A 17,095-nucleotide genomic window follows, 5' to 3' on the forward strand; every position below is an offset into this window, starting at 1 on the left:
TGGTGGTTGTTGTTGTTTACAGAGGTAGAGCCTCACTCTCTCTCTCTCGTACGGATGTCATTTGAGTAGCAGCGAGCATGGAAGCAATGTCCAGGTTGGAACTTTAGAACGCGGGGCCTTGCCCTCCTGCCCTCGCCTGATCGCATTCGCTTCAATTCTCTCGCTTAAGTTTAATTTGTCTTCACCCGGCTCGCCACTTTGTAACTTTGTTTAAATACTAACACGGTTTTTATTGTTTACCAGGCCAAGCCCGCTTGAGCTGCTATACCGCTCTTGATTTCAGAAGCGACCTGCCCACAACAACAACAAGGTGAGGCTCGTCAACAGCGTGGCGGTGTTCACTCTCTGCATGTGGAGGTGAAACCAGAGGATCCGGAGGGAAATCCACGCGACCACGGGGAGAGAGAGAGAGACATGCAGCCTCGGCTGTGTTGATTGATCCTCAATGAATTACTTGGTGGAGTGAGGAAGCATTAATACTGAGCCGATGAAGGTGACCAGGCATGGGTCTGGACACACCACCACCTGTTAACCATGCCAGTGTGGGACAGTGTAAAATTTGTGTTTGCAGTAAAGTCTATTAACTCTGTTGAACACGGAGGTTATATCAAAACAGTAGTTTATTTTTGTTTTCCTCTGGAACTCTTTATACGACTGGAAACAGTCAATGGAAACATTACTCCTTGTAAAAAGGTGTCAGTTTTGTTGCCAGATAGAAGGGTAAAAAAAATATTAACCTATTTTTACTGGCAAATGAGGTTCCCATAGTGTAGAACAGTCAAGAAGTTAACATAGTACACACATGCAGCTGAAGTCAGATCCGTTCATTCCAGCGTGCAAGGACATCGTGAGTCTGGCTGGCTTCACACCTCTAAGTTGCGATTGAACATTAATTTATGCATTTTTGCATAACACCTTTTGCTATGTCAGCTGAATTTAGCTTTCATAAATATACCTTTTGTAGCTAGACAGCCGAAATTGTGTTCTCGGAGTTTTGGGTTAACATTCATTTTGAAACCATTCACCTTCTCATTATGTGCCATAACAGCCCGTGTGATGAATTTGGTAAACTTTTTCACTATATCATGAATATATGAATAAGTGTCGACTTATAAGTCATGTGTTACTATATAAATATGCATTCCTCTGTGCATCGATACTGACGTGTGTATATTTTTTTAGTTTAACAGCAACTAGCTGATGTTGTAGTTTGTTGAAATCACCCTGGAGCTTGGCAATCACGTCATCTGGAGAACGGCCAGCAGTAATCAGTATCGTGTCATCTGCAAAAAAGAGTATCCCCTGGAATGATCTAGATCAGTGCCCAAGTCATTGACATAAAGAGAGAACAAGAAGGGGCCGAAGGATGGATCCCTGTGGAATCCCTTTTGTTAACTTAACACTGACCTTCAACCTTCTGTGAATACAGTTAGGGTGCGAGAAAAGAGGTACATTTTTAACCATTCCACTGCATGTTTTGTGAAACCGAGGCAACTTAGTTTACTAAGCAGGGTGTTGTGGTCGACTGTATCAAAGGCTTTGGACAAGTCAAGAAAAAGACTGGTGCAGTACTACATAATATCAAGGCTACTAATGCAGCAGATGTGGTGCTGTATTTTTTTCGGAACCCAGATTGTGTTAGATGTAATAGATTGTTGTCGGGCAGGAAACTGCTAATTTTGTAGTTTAATAATTTTTCAAAAATTTTCGTCAACGGGGACAAAATTGAGATGGGTTGGTAGTTATTTGGATCATCTTTAGGGCTCCCTTTGTGAAGTGGACGAACATAGGAATGTTGGATGGACCAGTTGAAAATATGGGCTATAGGTTTATATATTAGGTGACCAACAGTTAGCAGAGCAAAAACGGGAATACTATCTGCTCTGTTAGAGGGGAGCACCCTTTGAGGTAGGACAGTTGTTTCAGAACATTACTTTCGTGGATTGGCTGGAAACTAAATTTGTTTAATGTTTGGACAGGGATATATGCATTTGCATGAGCAGGGGTGACTCCCAGTACATTATCAAAAAGGTTACCAGCTTCAGAAAAATGAAGGTTAAAATTTTCAACTATTTTTTTGGGCTCTGAAAAATAATCCCCATTTCGGTTAAGCTCAACGGGCAGATTATCTGTGTTAGATGCCTTTTCAATACTTTTGATTGTTTTCTAACTGACACACCGCTGCACACGCCTCCGCCATCTTGAGACGTCGATGTGCAGATCAGCTCCACGGTAGGTCCTGGTGTCAAGGACATGAGCCCGCATCTGCTGTTCCGTCACTATGTAGTCCAGAAGATGTTCTTGCTTGGACCCGGCATGCATCCATGATGTGGTGTTGATGTGCCGATGCCGGAACAGCGTGTTGGTAATTACAAGCCCATGGGCTGCACAAAAATCGAGCAGCCTCCTACCGTTGTTATTGAGCTGATCTGGTCCATGCCTTGCAATCACTCCAGTCCAGGTGCCAGCATCATGACCAACACGGGCAATGAAGTCACCCAACAAGATGACTCTATCTCGTGGGGCCACTTGAGCTAGCACCTGTGACAGGAGGTCATAGAAGGCATCTGACTCATCTCACACACACACACACGAACTCGCACAGACACAACGCACACACATATATGGATTCACACACCCACATGGACGTACCCACGCACACACAAACTTTTATAGAGTAAATAAAGTCACGTAGAAGGGAAGTAATAAAATAATAAAAATTACCATAATAAAATTATTCTCATGACGTTTCGGCCACAACGCAAGCAGCCGTCCTCAGGTGAAAACCAGGTCCGTCGAGGCGACAGAGTCTGAATGAAACAGCACACGAGCTTGGAGCATATATATAAGCTGGGCGCCTTGACAAAGGAATTTGCATATCAAGAGGAATTTAGCATATTTATGGGAAATGTAGGAATGTGATTAGTACTACATATACATGTGCATTATGCAGGATTAACAGCATCAAAGGGAGCTGCTGCTACTGCTGCTGCTGCAGTTGCTGCTGCTGCAGTTTCTGCTGCTGCTGCAGTTTCTGCTGCTGCTGCTGCAGTTGCTGCTGCTGCTGCAGTTGCTGCTGCTGCTGCAGTTGCTGCCTTATCCATTTTAATATAACACTATGTATTATTCTACCCTAATGTGTATCACACTGCTAATGTGTATCACACTGCTATATATTTACTATACAATTACGACACCATACATTACTCTGCACACTGCACCATGCCAGTGAGTGGAACGCGGTCTGAAAGTCACCGTAAACGTGAAAAATATATAGCAGTGTGATACACATTAGGGTGGGTAGAATAATACATAGTGTTATATTAAAATGGATAAGGCAGCAACTGCAGCAGCAGCAACTGCAGTAGCAGCAGCAACTGCAGTAGCAGCAGCAACTGCAGCAGCAGCAGAAACTGCAGCAGCAGCAGAAACTGCAGCAGCAGCAGAAACTGCAGCAGCAGCAGAAACTGCAGCAGCAGCAGAAACTGCAGCAGCAGCAACTGCAGCAGCAGCAGCAACTGCAGCTCACTTTGATGCTGTTAATCCTGCATAATGCACATGCATATGTAGTACTAATCACATTCCTGCATTTCCCATAAATATGCTAAATTCCTCTTGATATGCAAATTCATTTGTCAAGGCGCCCAGCTTATATACACGCTCCAAGCTCGTGTGCTGTTTCATTCAGACTCTGTCGCCTCGACGGACCTGGTTTTCACCTGAGGACGGCTGCTTGCGTTGTGGCCGAAACGTCGTGAGAATAATTTTATTATGTTTTATTTTTATTATTTTATTACTTCCCTTCTACGTGACTTTACCGAAAGAGCCAAGAAGATGAATCCCTGCAGTCACGAAAGCTTTAAATCAAAATTTAGAGTAAATAAGTTTGTAAATAGTTTTTATGTATGTGACTTTAGCACTACATTTTTAATTTAACTACTGTAAAGTTGACGGATGCGAAAATGTAATAGCAGTGGCTCACTCACAGGACTTATTGCGTGGCACCTGGGTTCTTTTTTTTTTTAAACCAAATCCTTAGAAAATTTTGTACACAGACAGACACACAGACAGAAATAATGACGTTTATAAGTCGGATGTTAATGATCCATGTGAAATGCATGTGTATTTAAGAGTTTATCTTTGTGGGGAGCTGTAGCGCAGTTATTTCACTGCATTATGAACTCAACAATTAGTTTCATTATCGCCAACAGCAAACATGATTGATAACACTGCGTAACAAAAAAAAATTGTCCCTGCATAGTAAGTGTTATTTTCTAATTGCTTATGCCTCAAAAGTACAGAAAATGGCTATTATCCCCCACAAACTTTGCTTTTGTGACCAGGACAGTGATATTTTGAAATGTACCTATTTTCAATGAGAAAATGTGTTCATTTGTGTCATTCCTTAACGTAAAGTCCTGGTCATGAAAGGAAAGTGTGTGGGCATAACCAATAAAAAAAATAACACTAGCCATCCAGGGACAAAAATGGTGTTACATAGTGTAAGTGAAAGCTGAACTTGTTGTGGGCCCCTGCTATGTTGATTCATCTTGAATTAATTACATGGTGAAGTGTGAGGAAGCATTAATACTGAGCAGATGAAGGTGGCCAGGCATGGTTCTGGACACACCACCACCTTTTTACCATGCGGGTGTGTGACAGTGTCAAGTTTGTATTTGCAGTAAAGTATATTAACTATTGAACATGTAGGTTAAATCAAAACAATAGCTTAATTTAGTTTTCCTCTGGGACTTTTTGTAAGAATGGAAACAGTCAGGAAAATATCTCAGCACATATGCAGCTGAAGTTAGATCTGTTCATCCGAGCATTCAAGCAAATCTGAGCCTGGCTTCCACCTCGAAGTTTCGATTGAACATTAATTGATGTATTTCTGCATAGTACAAATAGTATTATTTTCAACACACTTTGCTATTATAGCAGAATTTTTCTTAAATATTCCTTTCATAGCTTGACAGCCAAAATTGTGTGCTTGGAGTTTTTGGTAAACATTCATTTTGAAGATACTAGAGCATCCAGGCATATTTATGACCATTGGCCCTCTCATTGTGTGCCTTAACAGCCCGCGTGATGAATTGGGGAATTATTTTCACTATATCATGAATATAGGAATAAGTATAGATGTATAAGTCATGTGTGACTGTATATATGCATTCCTCTGTGCCTTGATACTGACGTAGATGGTGTGGATATGTCTTTCTGACTGCAGCTGACGCTTCCTCTGACTCTTCCTCTGCAGAATTGGCCTGATGGAGTAAAGGGACTCGGCACAGCTCTGTACAAGAAGGAAACAATGCGACCAGTATGCAAACAGCACGGATCGTACTGGAAGTTTGACACAGCACCAGAAAACTCACACAGGAGAAAAACCATTCAAGTGCACTGTGTGTGACAAGGCATATGCACAGTTATCAACTCTTCAGATCCACCAGAGAACACACACGGAAGAGAAACCTTTCAAGTGCAGTTTGTGTGTAAAGGTATTTTTAGGTTCATCTCCTCTGAAACAACACCAGATAACACAGGGGAGAGAAACCCTTCAGGTGCCTATTGTGCGATAAAGCATTTGCAAAGTCATCATCTCTTCAAAAACACCAAAGAACACACATGGGAGAGAACCCCTTCAAGTGCAGTGTGTGTGAGAAGGCATTTGCAAAGTCATCAAATCTTCAAAGACACCAGAGAACGCACACAGGAGAGAAACCCTTCAAGTGCACTGTGTGTGAGAAGGCATTTGCAAAGTCATTAAATCTTCAAAGACACCAGAGAACGCACACAGGAGAGAAACCCTTCAAGTGCACTGTGTGCTAGAAGGCATTTGCAAAGTCATCAAATCTTCAGAATCACCAGAGAACTCACACAGGAGAGAAACTCTTCAAGTGCACTATGTGTGAGAAGGCATTTACAGAGTCATCAAGTCTTAAAAGACACCAGAGAACACACACAAGAGAGAAACCCTTCAAGTGCACTGTGTGTGAGAAGGCATTTACAGAGTCATCACATCTTAAAAAACACCAGAGAACGCACACAGGGGAGAAACCCTTCAAGTGCACTGTGTGTGAGAAGGCATTTACACAGTCATAAAATCTTGACGACCACCAGAGAACGCACACAGGAGAGAAACCCTTCAAGTGCACTGTGTGTGGAAGCGCATTTACACAGTCATCACATCTTCATAGACACCAGAGAACGCACACAGGAGAGAAACCCTTCAAGTGCACTATGTGTGAGAAGGCATTTACAGAGTCATCAAATATTAAAATGCACCAGAGAATGCACACAGGAGAGAAACCCTTCAAGTGCACTGTGTGTGGGAAGGCATTTGCACGGTCATCACATCTTCAAAGACACCACAGAACACACAGGCATCAGAAAACCCCCAAGGAGTGGAGTCTGAAATCGGCTTGTGCAAGTCCAAGTGCTGCAATAAGCCCATCCCTGCTGAAAAAAGAACCAAAATTTAATTCCAGCTTGGATGCAATGAAATGTATCAAGGTGGATTTTGAAGAGGTGAAATGTGAAGAAGTGATGGTGAAGAGCGAAGAAGCGATGGTAAAATGTGAAGATGAAGACTCAACTCCAAAATCGGACCTTCACATCGATGTAGGCAACGTGAAGCAGGAGGAGAATTCTGACTGTGAGGCAGAGCGAGGCAACTCCCAGGAGTTTGTGGAAGTGGAGGTGTGGGTGGACTTCTTAGACAATACAAAGTCAAATGCAGACCCGGTAGATGTGTAAGCTTGATGACAATGAAGCTCCAATAAATGCACTTTTGTCACAGACTAAAAGAACACCAAAGAAAGTACTGTCTGTGAAAAGACATTTGCACGGTCATCAGTTCTTCAGATCCACCAGAGAACACACGGAGAAACCCTTCATGTGCAGTGTGTGTGGGAAGGAATTTTCAGGTTCACCTGCTCTTAAAAATCACCAGAGAACACAGGTGTAATGATTGTGGTGTCGCTGCTGTGTACACACGCACACGTGTGACGTCACTGCGTTACGACCACGTGGGTCTACACACACACATGACGTCATCCCGGCTGGAGGCGGGAATGACGTCAGGGCCGGTGCTGGACAAATGACCGAATCCGAGTGGGGGGCCGGGGGCCGAGGGGGACCTCGGGGGGGCACGTGGACAGTAGGGGGGCTTTGAGAGGGTGCTCGAAGGGAGGCGTGGCCAGGGTGAGGCCGGGCACGCCAAGGCCCATATAAGCAGCCTCGGGGTTCGAGGCTGCCCGTGCCGAGAATGAAGATGCCTCGTGAAGAAGCCAAGAAGAGAAGGCCTACAGTGAGCGGACCGCCAGCAGCCACCTGGCTGGGTCACGCTAGAGTAGCTAAGAGAGAAGTGTGTGTTAGCTAGGGTAGGTCGGTGGTCACACCCTATGTGTAAAGTAAGAGTAACTGTTGAGTCATTGTTGTGTTCATTAAGAAATGAATGTTGTCTCCCAAGAAGTGTGTGCGCCTAATATGAACCCATTACACAGGCATCAGAAGATCCCCAAGGAGCAGAGGCTTGTGAAAGTCAAAAGTGCTGCCAGGCGCCCATCCTTAATGATAAGAACTACAAGAAAATCCCAGCTTGGACACTTTAAAATGTATCAAGGTGAAATTTGAAGAGGCGTAGGTGAAATGTGAAGATGCGGCAGTGAAGAGCGACGAAGTGACGGTAAAATGTGAAAATGAAGATTCAACTACAAAATCGGACCTTCACACCAATGGAGGCAACGTGTAGCAGGAGGAGAATTCTGACTGTGAGGCAGAGCGAGGCAACTCCCAGCAGTTTGTGGAAGTGGAGGTGTGGCTGGACTTCTTAAACAATACAAAGTCAAATGGAGACCCGGTAGATGTGTAAGCTTGAGACAATGAAGCTCCAATAGATTCACCTTTGTCACAGGCCTTTAATTAAAATAACGTGAAGTTGCACACTCAATTCCTAGGTTCAACCTGCAGAGTAAGAGCAGCCAGTATTTGTGGACATATGGGTTGGGTAGATCTCTAAACAGGAGTAAGAGCCAATAAGCTCCCAAGCATTCACTATATTATGACAATATTTGCATTCATGTGGAGCTTAATTGCCCATAATAAGAACGCGTTAATTTCAATGTTTGGTGAAACCCGCCACTACACGATTTGTTCTCCAACACACCGGTGTGCTGTACTAGTGTAGTGTAATAACGCCGATTGTTGTCCAGCAACGGCAATTGCGGTGGACAAATAATACACACGCCAGTGAGCATATACACGGGTTAGTCGGCAGGGCAGAAAAACTGGGGCAAGGTTCATGGAAGACCCCATCTGGAAGCTCCTGGAACCTGTTAGTGGTTTCGAGACGGGAGGCACGGCCAGGGCAGAGCCAGGCCACACTGGGTAGCATAAAAGCAGCTGAGAGTGGGAGCTCAGGGCTGTCAGTTTTGGGAGTGGGCTCATCTCATCGTGGCTGTCATCTTCGCCGCCTTCGTCAATACCGTCTTGGCGAGATATTGCACGGCCGGATAGTTGTTGGTTGTCTCGGTCAGCACCATTGTTGTTACATGGTCAGGGTTGTGTTTATAAGGTGGCCCGGGAAATTCACGGCCACGAGGCCCGCCAGCATTGCCCAAAGTGGAGGCTTGGCTGTGGCGGGAGGAGGACATGGTGGCTGTGGTGTGCGGCCTGGGGACGCACGGGAGAAGGCCCCCGCGGGTGGGTTGGCAACCGGCGAAGCCACCTCCGCCCTGGGGTCCCACGGCCAAGTGTTTCAGGTGTGGTGAGCCGAGCCACATCGCCATAGAATGCCGGGGTGTCAGCAGGGTGCCGGCAGCACCACCGTAGCACTCCGACCTGCCGTCAACATTTTCCCAAGCTGCACCGGATCCGAGTCTCTGATGCTTTCCGTGACTGCCGTGTGCAAAGTGTCAGGGACTGGATCTGATTAGATGCTACTGCGGATTTCAGGGACGGGCCGTGCCCTTAGGTCATTGTTTTTTTGTTCCTATTCCTCGGAATCCCAAGGAATGCAAAACCCTGCCAAGGTGGGGGTGACAAGTGTCGAGGACCGGCTCACGTGAGCTATGTTCTGGTAAAGGCGGACTCTCCCTTGTAAGGTGGGATTCGGGGGGGTTGTGTATATTGTTTGGCTTGTGTTATCGGTTCTCGTGGGGGGGGGGGGGGTGGTGTCACCGTTATGCGGTCCCTGATGGGGTTCTTGCCCATGCCGCAGTTGCGTTGCTTGTTGGCGGTTTGTGGGGGGGTGCCGCGGGTTCTTTTTGTTGGCAGTCCGCGGGGGGCGCCGGAGTTGCGCTACGTGGTTATCGTTCGCGGGAGATGCTGCGGTTGTGCTGTATGGTCGCGGGAAGTGTTGCAACCAAGGTTTTCTTTTTTGGGGTAAATTGTTTTTTCGTGTTGGTGGTGTTTCTCGGTGTTGGGGTTGCTCTTCCTGTCCACCGGTTGCAGTTGCAATGGCAACTGCGGTGGACAAACAGTGCACACGACGGTGAGCATATACACGAGTGTGTCGGCAGGGCGGACGAACTGGGGCAAGGGTCATGGAAGACCCTATCTGGAAGCCCCTGGAACCTGCTAGAGGGTTCGAGAAGAAAGGCGCGACCAGGGCGGAGCCAGGCCGCGCTGGGTAGCAATAAAGCAGCTGAGAGCGGGAGCTCACCGCTGCCGGTTCTGGGAGTGGGCTCGTATTGTCGTCGCTGTCATCTTCGCTAGATATTGTGCGGCCGGATAGTTGTTGGCTGTCTCGGTCAGCGCCATTAGTGTTACACGGTCAGGGTTGTGTTTAGGCTAGGCTAGATGACTAGAAAGAGCGCATTTATATTTACGCGATCTAACCCAAAAAAAATCGTATGGATGATATTGGTCGTGAAAGCCTACGCGTTAAACTTGCTTAATTGCCTCAGCAATTCGGAGTTTTGTATCATATCTCATCACAAACACTCGAAGAGCACCCCTAAGTGGCAGCTGCCTCTGTGTGGCATAAGGTGGCCCAGCACCAGCCTGCATGTGGGCATGAGTCTGTCAGTCAGGGGCAATAATTGATGTGTAATCTCAATGACACCAACATGCAAAGACCTATGTGTTTTGAATGACACCATAGTATGTTTTACATCCACTCTTTAAGAAGACGGTGGATATTTTGCTTGAAGTTACTGGAGTAGCCAGGGGTTCCTTTTGGATTTTAACCTTGAACCTCTGCAATAAATAGAGAAGGCGCTACCACTTGGCTTCCCTCTATCTGAGTGTAGGCATGCCAGCAGGTGTTTCTAACCAGCGCAGATGTTCCATTTAGAGGGGTCCACGTTTCACATGCCTAGAGAATGGAGGGCATGACTGTTGCCGAGAAGACCCGAAGTTTCATGCGGAGCGACAGGCCAGGTAGCTTCCACACAGCATTGCAGAGCTAATGAAAAGATAATGCTGCCCGACTGATTCTGACCACCCACACACTGTACATGTAGACGTATTGTGTACACATGTAGTGACATAAGAAGGGAGGGGCTGCTGGGGGCTCTGGGACCCTGGGAGGGCCAGGCGCTTAAGCCTCTTGGCGCCAGGCGTGGGTTCCCAGGCGGGTCAGACGCTTAAGCCTCTTGGCGTCAGTCGTTGGGTTCCCGGGTCGCCCAGGCGCTTAAGCCTTGGCGCCGCCAAAGTGGGGGGGCTGTGTGTGCTCTGTGGGAGATCTGGGGGCGCACACGGCCCCACCCCTCGTTGGGGACTAGTTATAAAAGGGGAGCTCCCTGGACGATCAAGGCCCAGTCGTAGCTCAAGACCCAAGACCCAAGACCAGCCATCTTAGGACCCCGGGACGATGTGAGAGCCAGTGGTGGGACTCTGGAACTCCCGACTCTACGACCTTGTGAGGGCGAGTTCCAGAGCGTAGCCAGAGTAGAGTATCTAGGCTGTGTACCTAGGCTGTGTACCTAGGCTGTAACAGAGTATCAGGACTGTTGGAGTGTTGTATTGTAATAAAGGAGTTACCTCTACAAGTGTCTCCGGAACCCATTACACACACAATGTACATACAGCATACACAGTCTGCATATACACTGTATACACAAACACACTAACAAAAACAACTGCCATTCGCCAATACGTGGTGGTGACGTCAGCATGGCGTTTGTACCAGGCTATGTGCACGTTAAGGCCACGTGAAGTGTCGAACTCCCGCCGGCAGGAGGTCACAGGGCAGACTCAGGTGCCATGGTTCAACTGAGATGACTGGCCGATGCACCACCTGTGCCCCCTACTGTGCCAACAGTGTACACACACACACACGGTGTGTGTGTACACTGTGCATTGAGATGATTTAGAAAATCATTAAGTGCATCTTTACCATGTGGCCAGACAACCAAAGTGTCATCAACATATCTAAACCAAAAGGATGGTTTTAATGTACTCGAAGCAAGTGCTCTTGTTTCTAAGTTCTCCATGTACAGATTGGCTATAAATAACGCGATCTGACACAAAAACCTATATGAATAATATTGATCGCGGAAGCCTGCTACGTGTTAAATTAAGTAGAACGTGTTGTCTTGATATTTAAGTTCCGCATTTTGATGTGACGTCACATTTATCACCCCCCTCCCCCATCGTCACACATCGTCACAAATGTCTGACCGTCCCCTCCCCAGTTGAGTGACGTCATTTATGGACGTCCCCACACACTGTTTACACAGTTTGTACACACACACACTGTATACACAGTTTGTACACACAATGTTCACGTTGTTGAGCTCACGCACACAAAGGGTCAATGTTCAATAGAGGGATCAATGGAATAGGAATCTTAATGAACTTAAACTCGAACGCCGCTCTCTGACGTCACCACTGCATTACCTCATCAGCGTGAGGGGGAGGTGTACCCCGCTAGTGACGTCATGTCACCTGCTGCCGCGTGACGTCACGAGACACCAGGAAGCTGCCGATCCGCGCGCGCGCTCACTGAGATCCGAGGTGAGAAGTTCACATCGTGGTGGTTGTTGTTGTGGTTGTTGTTGTTGTGGTGGTTGTTGTTGTTGTGGTGGTTGTTGTTGTTTACCCAGGTAGAGCCTCGCTCCTCTCGGAGGGATATCAATTGAGTAGCAGCGAGTCTGGAATCGATGTCCAGGTTGGAACATTACAACGCGGGGCCTTGCCTCCTGCCCTCGCCTGATTGCATTTGCTTTAATTATCTGCTTAAGTTTAATTTGTCTTCATCTGGCTCACTACTTTGAAACTTTGTTTCTTTTAAATATTTCTACAGTTTTTTTAATCTTACCAGGTCAAGCCCACTTCAGCTGCTATACCGCTCTTGTTTTCAAAAGCGACCTGCCCACAACAAAGTGTAGCTATACTACACTTTGTGTAGCTATACTAACTCTATAGCAGTGTGTACTGGCTGTAGTCGTAGCTATACTATATAGCAGTGTGTACTGGCTGTAGTAGTAGATATACAAACTCCATATCAGTGTACTGGCTGTAGTAGTAGCTATACTATATAGCAGTGTGTACTGGCTGTAGTCGTAGCTATTCTAACTTGATAGCAGTGTGTACTGGCTGTAGTAGCGTCTATACTAACTTTATAGAAGTGTGTACTGGCTGTAGTAGTAGCTATACTAACTCTACAATAGTAATCTTTGGTTCTTTCGTTGAGTCATGTAGATAGAAACATAATAATACAAATAAAGTGAATAATGACGTGAATAAAAATAACCATTAATGTAAACTGTAGCCTGGTTATTAAGTTTTGTGAGTGTACTGGCAGTCTACGATGTAGACTATAGAAATGGTTATTAATAACTAAGAATAAGTCTATAGACTGCCAGTACACTCGCTCAGCTGAATAACCATTGCTACAATCTACATTGTAGACTGCCAGTACACTCACCAAATTTGATAAGCAGGCTACAGCCTACATTATAGAGTGCCAGTACACTCACCAAGGTTAAGAATGATGCTAGTCTACATTATAGACTGCCAGTACACTCACCAAACTTAATGAGCAGGCTACAGACTACATTATAGGGTGCCAGTACACTCACTGAGGTTAGGAACCAGGCTATAGTCTACATTATCGACTGCCAGTACGCTCACCGAGGTTAAGAATGATGCTCGTCTACATTATAGACTGCCAGTACACTCACCCAGCTTAATAACCATTGCTACAGTCTACATTATAGACTGACAGTACACTCACCGAGGTTAAGAACCAGTTTATAGTCTACATTATAGACTGCCAGTACACTCAACCAACTTAATAACCATTGCTATAGTCTAATCTTGATTTTAAGCTTTCGTGACTGCAGGAATCCATACTCTTTGGTTCTTTCGGTAAATTCACGTAAATAGAAAAAATAATAGATCACGATGTTTCGATCGCAACTCAAGCAACTGTCATCAGGTGTGAAACAAACAGCAGGACGACTGCTGTCGTAGGAGAAAGAGCTGCTGCAACAAGAGTTTTTATAGGATTTTGGTGGGCCCAACCCAAGGATAAGTGGGTGGAGCTAGAGAAGGAATTTGTACACAAATGTAAATGTGAGAGACTAGTATGTCAATGTGAGACAGCCCAGCCACCGGGGGGAGAGAGAGAGAGAGAGAGACACACAGAGAGTCAGAAATAACAGCTCACATAGGCAGGTAGGATGGAAACATAAGTCAGTTAAGACTTTACTTGGTTTATAACGTCCTTCCAATGATTGCTCAGTGTGTACCCATCTTCTCAGTTGAAGTTGTGTCTGTGTTTATATATCTGGATGGCTTCATGAACATGAACACATCTTTGATGATAGCCGGTGGGTTTGCAGAGTACCTTCGTCTTGGAAAAATCAATTTCGTGTGAGCCCACAGCATTAAAACAATGATCAACAATGGCAGAGGTATTGACCCTACCGTATTTCAGATCTGCCTTGTGTTCGCGAACACGGTCCGAGACATGTCGTTTCGTTTCCCCAATGTAACTGCTGCCGCAGCCACAACTTAGTTTGTAGACATGAGGGTATTGCATGTCAGGAATCACATCCTTCACAGATGGGATCAAATCACGGATTTTGTGTACTGTTTTGAAACAAACCTCGATCTTGTGTTGGTTTAAGATTTTTGGAAATATTTTTGGTAACCCCTGCTATGTATGGCAAAGTGATGGTTTTGATTGGATCCTAAAATGGTTGTCTCCCCATGGCTGGGGAGACAGCTTTGTGGATTGTACTGTCAGAATATCCATTCATCCTGAGGGCTTGGTGTACGTGCTCCCCAGCTCACTGGCTAAGTGGCGCTGGTCGGAGATGCAACGGACTCTATGGTGTAGTGTTTTGATTAGGGAATTATCCTGGGCTGGATGGTGGTGGGAGTCAGGCTTTAGATTGGCATCCATGTAGATAGCTTTCCTGTAGACAGTGTCCCAACAAGCCATCAGGTCTCTTCTCGATCACAACATCCAGGAATGGTAGCTTGCCATTTTCCACTTGCATAGTGAATTTGATAGATGGGTGTATGGAATTGACGTGGTTGAGCGTTAATATGGCTACTATTATGGCCAGTACACACTGCTATAGAGTTAGTATAGCTACTATACTTTTTAGCAGCGTGTACTGGCTGTAGCAGTAGCTATGCTAACTCTATAGCAGTGTGTACTGGCTGTAGTATTAGCTATACTAACTCTAAAGCAGTGTGTACTGGCTGTAGTAGTAAGGTAGAACCCATTGGGGTACCCTCATTTTGTTTGTAGAATGTACCATTCCAGGTGAAGTAAGTGTTGGTAAGGCAGTGCTTTACCAAAGTTGGTACATCTGGGTTCAGTCACTGTTGGACCAAGTCTTCAATGATTGCAATGGTATCAGGTACATGTACCTTGGTGAACAGGGAGTCTACATCGAAACTGACAAGCAAATCATCGGGAGACAGTGAGATGTCCTTGATTAGTGAAACCAAGTGAGCTGAGTTAAATACAGCTGAGGTGGTCGTGCCCGTGAAAGGAAGCAGGGTCTCAGACAGAAATCGGGCCAGTTTGTAGGTGGGTGAGTTAACGGTGAAGACGATAGGACGGAGCAGGGTACCTACTTTGTGGATTTTTGTAAGGCCATAAATTTTGGGTGGTCTAGCAGCCGAAGGTTTTAGAGAGAGCTGCTTGGTCGGTTCGATTAGCGAAGTCGAATTAGTGATGATATTGTTGGTTTTCTTAGCTAGGCGGTTGGTGGGATTTCTATTGATTTTGGTATAGCTACCATCATTAAGAAGGTCCTAAATTTTGTTGTTGTAAGTGGTTCTATCCATGATGACAGTGGCATTGCCTTTGTCGCCTGAGAGGATGACAATGTCATCTCTCTTTTTTAATTGAGTGAGTTCAAAACGCTCGTCCTTGCTGATGTTGCTAACGGGTTTCTTCACGTTTTTGAGGATTGCAGCGATTTCAGATCTTGCAATGTCTGCCAGGATGTGTCCCAAACCTTTGAGGGCTATGTCGACCTGGGCAATGATATCACACACTGGGATGTGTTTAGGGGAGACTGTGAAATTCAAAACATTAGCTATTACCGATTTTCGGCTGTCGGAAATTGGGCTGTTACTCTGATTGATAAAAATCTTGTTAACATCTGACTTTTTAATGTGTGGCTTGGGCTTCTTTTTTGACAGGAGGTTTAATTTAGCAATAAAGTTAACTTCACATTTAGTTGACATTGAAGTAGCTGAATAAACTATCATGTTATCTATATGGTCCCAATCAGTTTTTATGACATTTTATCTGTTAATGCTAAGTGTGATTGTAAGAGAGTCTTGTATAAATTATCAAGTTAAAATTGGAGCAATCTTATTCTCTCTGAGATTAGAGCTAGGTTGGCCCTAAGCATAGTCTACATTATAGACTGCCAGTACACTTAACTCTGATTAAGAACCAGGCCTACATTAGTGTTTCTTTTTATTTTTACTATTTCGATTTTAATTAACTTATTTTTTTATTAAGATTTTTCTATCTACGTGACTGTACCGAAAGAACCAAGAATATAGTACTTAACAGTGCTCTGATAAGGCCTAGTCCCATGCAGGGCCCCCGGCCTCGCGCATGCGCAGATGTGTGCTTTGGCGCGCGCTCAGCGTAGTAATATAATCATTAATAGTACTAAATTGTTATACCATGGGACCTCCTTCGCCTTTTGGCGTCCTCTGGTCTAACACTGTTTGAGACTAGGCTCGAAAGAAAGCTGTCTCTGGTGTAGACCAATCAGTTTCAAGGACATTGCATATAGTATCCGTGATTTTTTTTAGCATTTTGACTGCAAATATTGTGGTTAATGCAGATATGAATCCTTGTAAAAGGTTTCAGTTTTGTTGCCAGAAAAAAAGGTAGAACAACCCTATTATTATTATTATATTTTGGTACTGCCAAAGGAGGTCTAATGATGTAGATGCTTACCCCGAGCCCTCATTACTTTGATAGTGCATTGTCTTTGAGCTGTACGTCTTTTGGCGTCATCTGGTCTAGCACCAATTGAGACATGGCTCTAAAGAAAGCTGTCTCTGGTGTGGACCAATCAGTTTCAAGGACAATTAATATATTATCAGTGTTTTTTTGTTTGCATTTTGACTGCAAGTATTGTAGTTAATGCACGCATGACTCCTTGTAAAAAGGTTTCAGTTTTGTTGCCAGAAAAAAGGGGAACAACCCTATTATTATGACAATGCATATACTATCAGAGCATGTTTTTTTTGCATTTTGACCACAAGTATATGTGGTTAATTGCAAAGGTTTCAGTTTGGTGTTTTAACTTTTTTGCCAGAAAAAAATAGGAAAACCTATTCTTATACTAAATTGTTCATTTAAATACTTTAAAGTTGACGGACGCAAAATACGATTAGCGCTGGCTCACCACGGGGCTTATCGCATGGTACCCGGGTACTTTTTTTAAACAAAACTCCACGGTTCGTGAGTCAAATCCGTCACAAGTTTCGTATACAGACAGACGGACAGAAAAACAGACAAAAATTACTTGTAAAGGTAAGATGTTAATGATCCATGTGAAATGCATGCGTATTTAAGAGTTTATCTTTGTGGGGAGCTGTAGCGCAGTTATTTCACTGCATTATAAACTCTACAATTAGTTTGATTATCGCC

The 17,095-nt window shown here is 44.9% G+C and overlaps 1 pseudogene; it reads left to right on the forward strand.

Annotated features, from left to right (window-relative positions):
- The window catches only part of LOC133361554 (uncharacterized), a 173,658-nt pseudogene that overhangs the window by 152,607 nt on the left and 3,956 nt on the right, over positions 1 to 17,095 (forward strand).

This window comes from Lethenteron reissneri, unplaced genomic scaffold (assembly GCF_015708825.2).
Source record: "Lethenteron reissneri isolate LAM-NWPU_2019-01 unplaced genomic scaffold, ASM1570882v1 scaffold_114, whole genome shotgun sequence".
NCBI lineage: Eukaryota > Metazoa > Chordata > Hyperoartia > Petromyzontiformes > Petromyzontidae > Lethenteron > Lethenteron reissneri.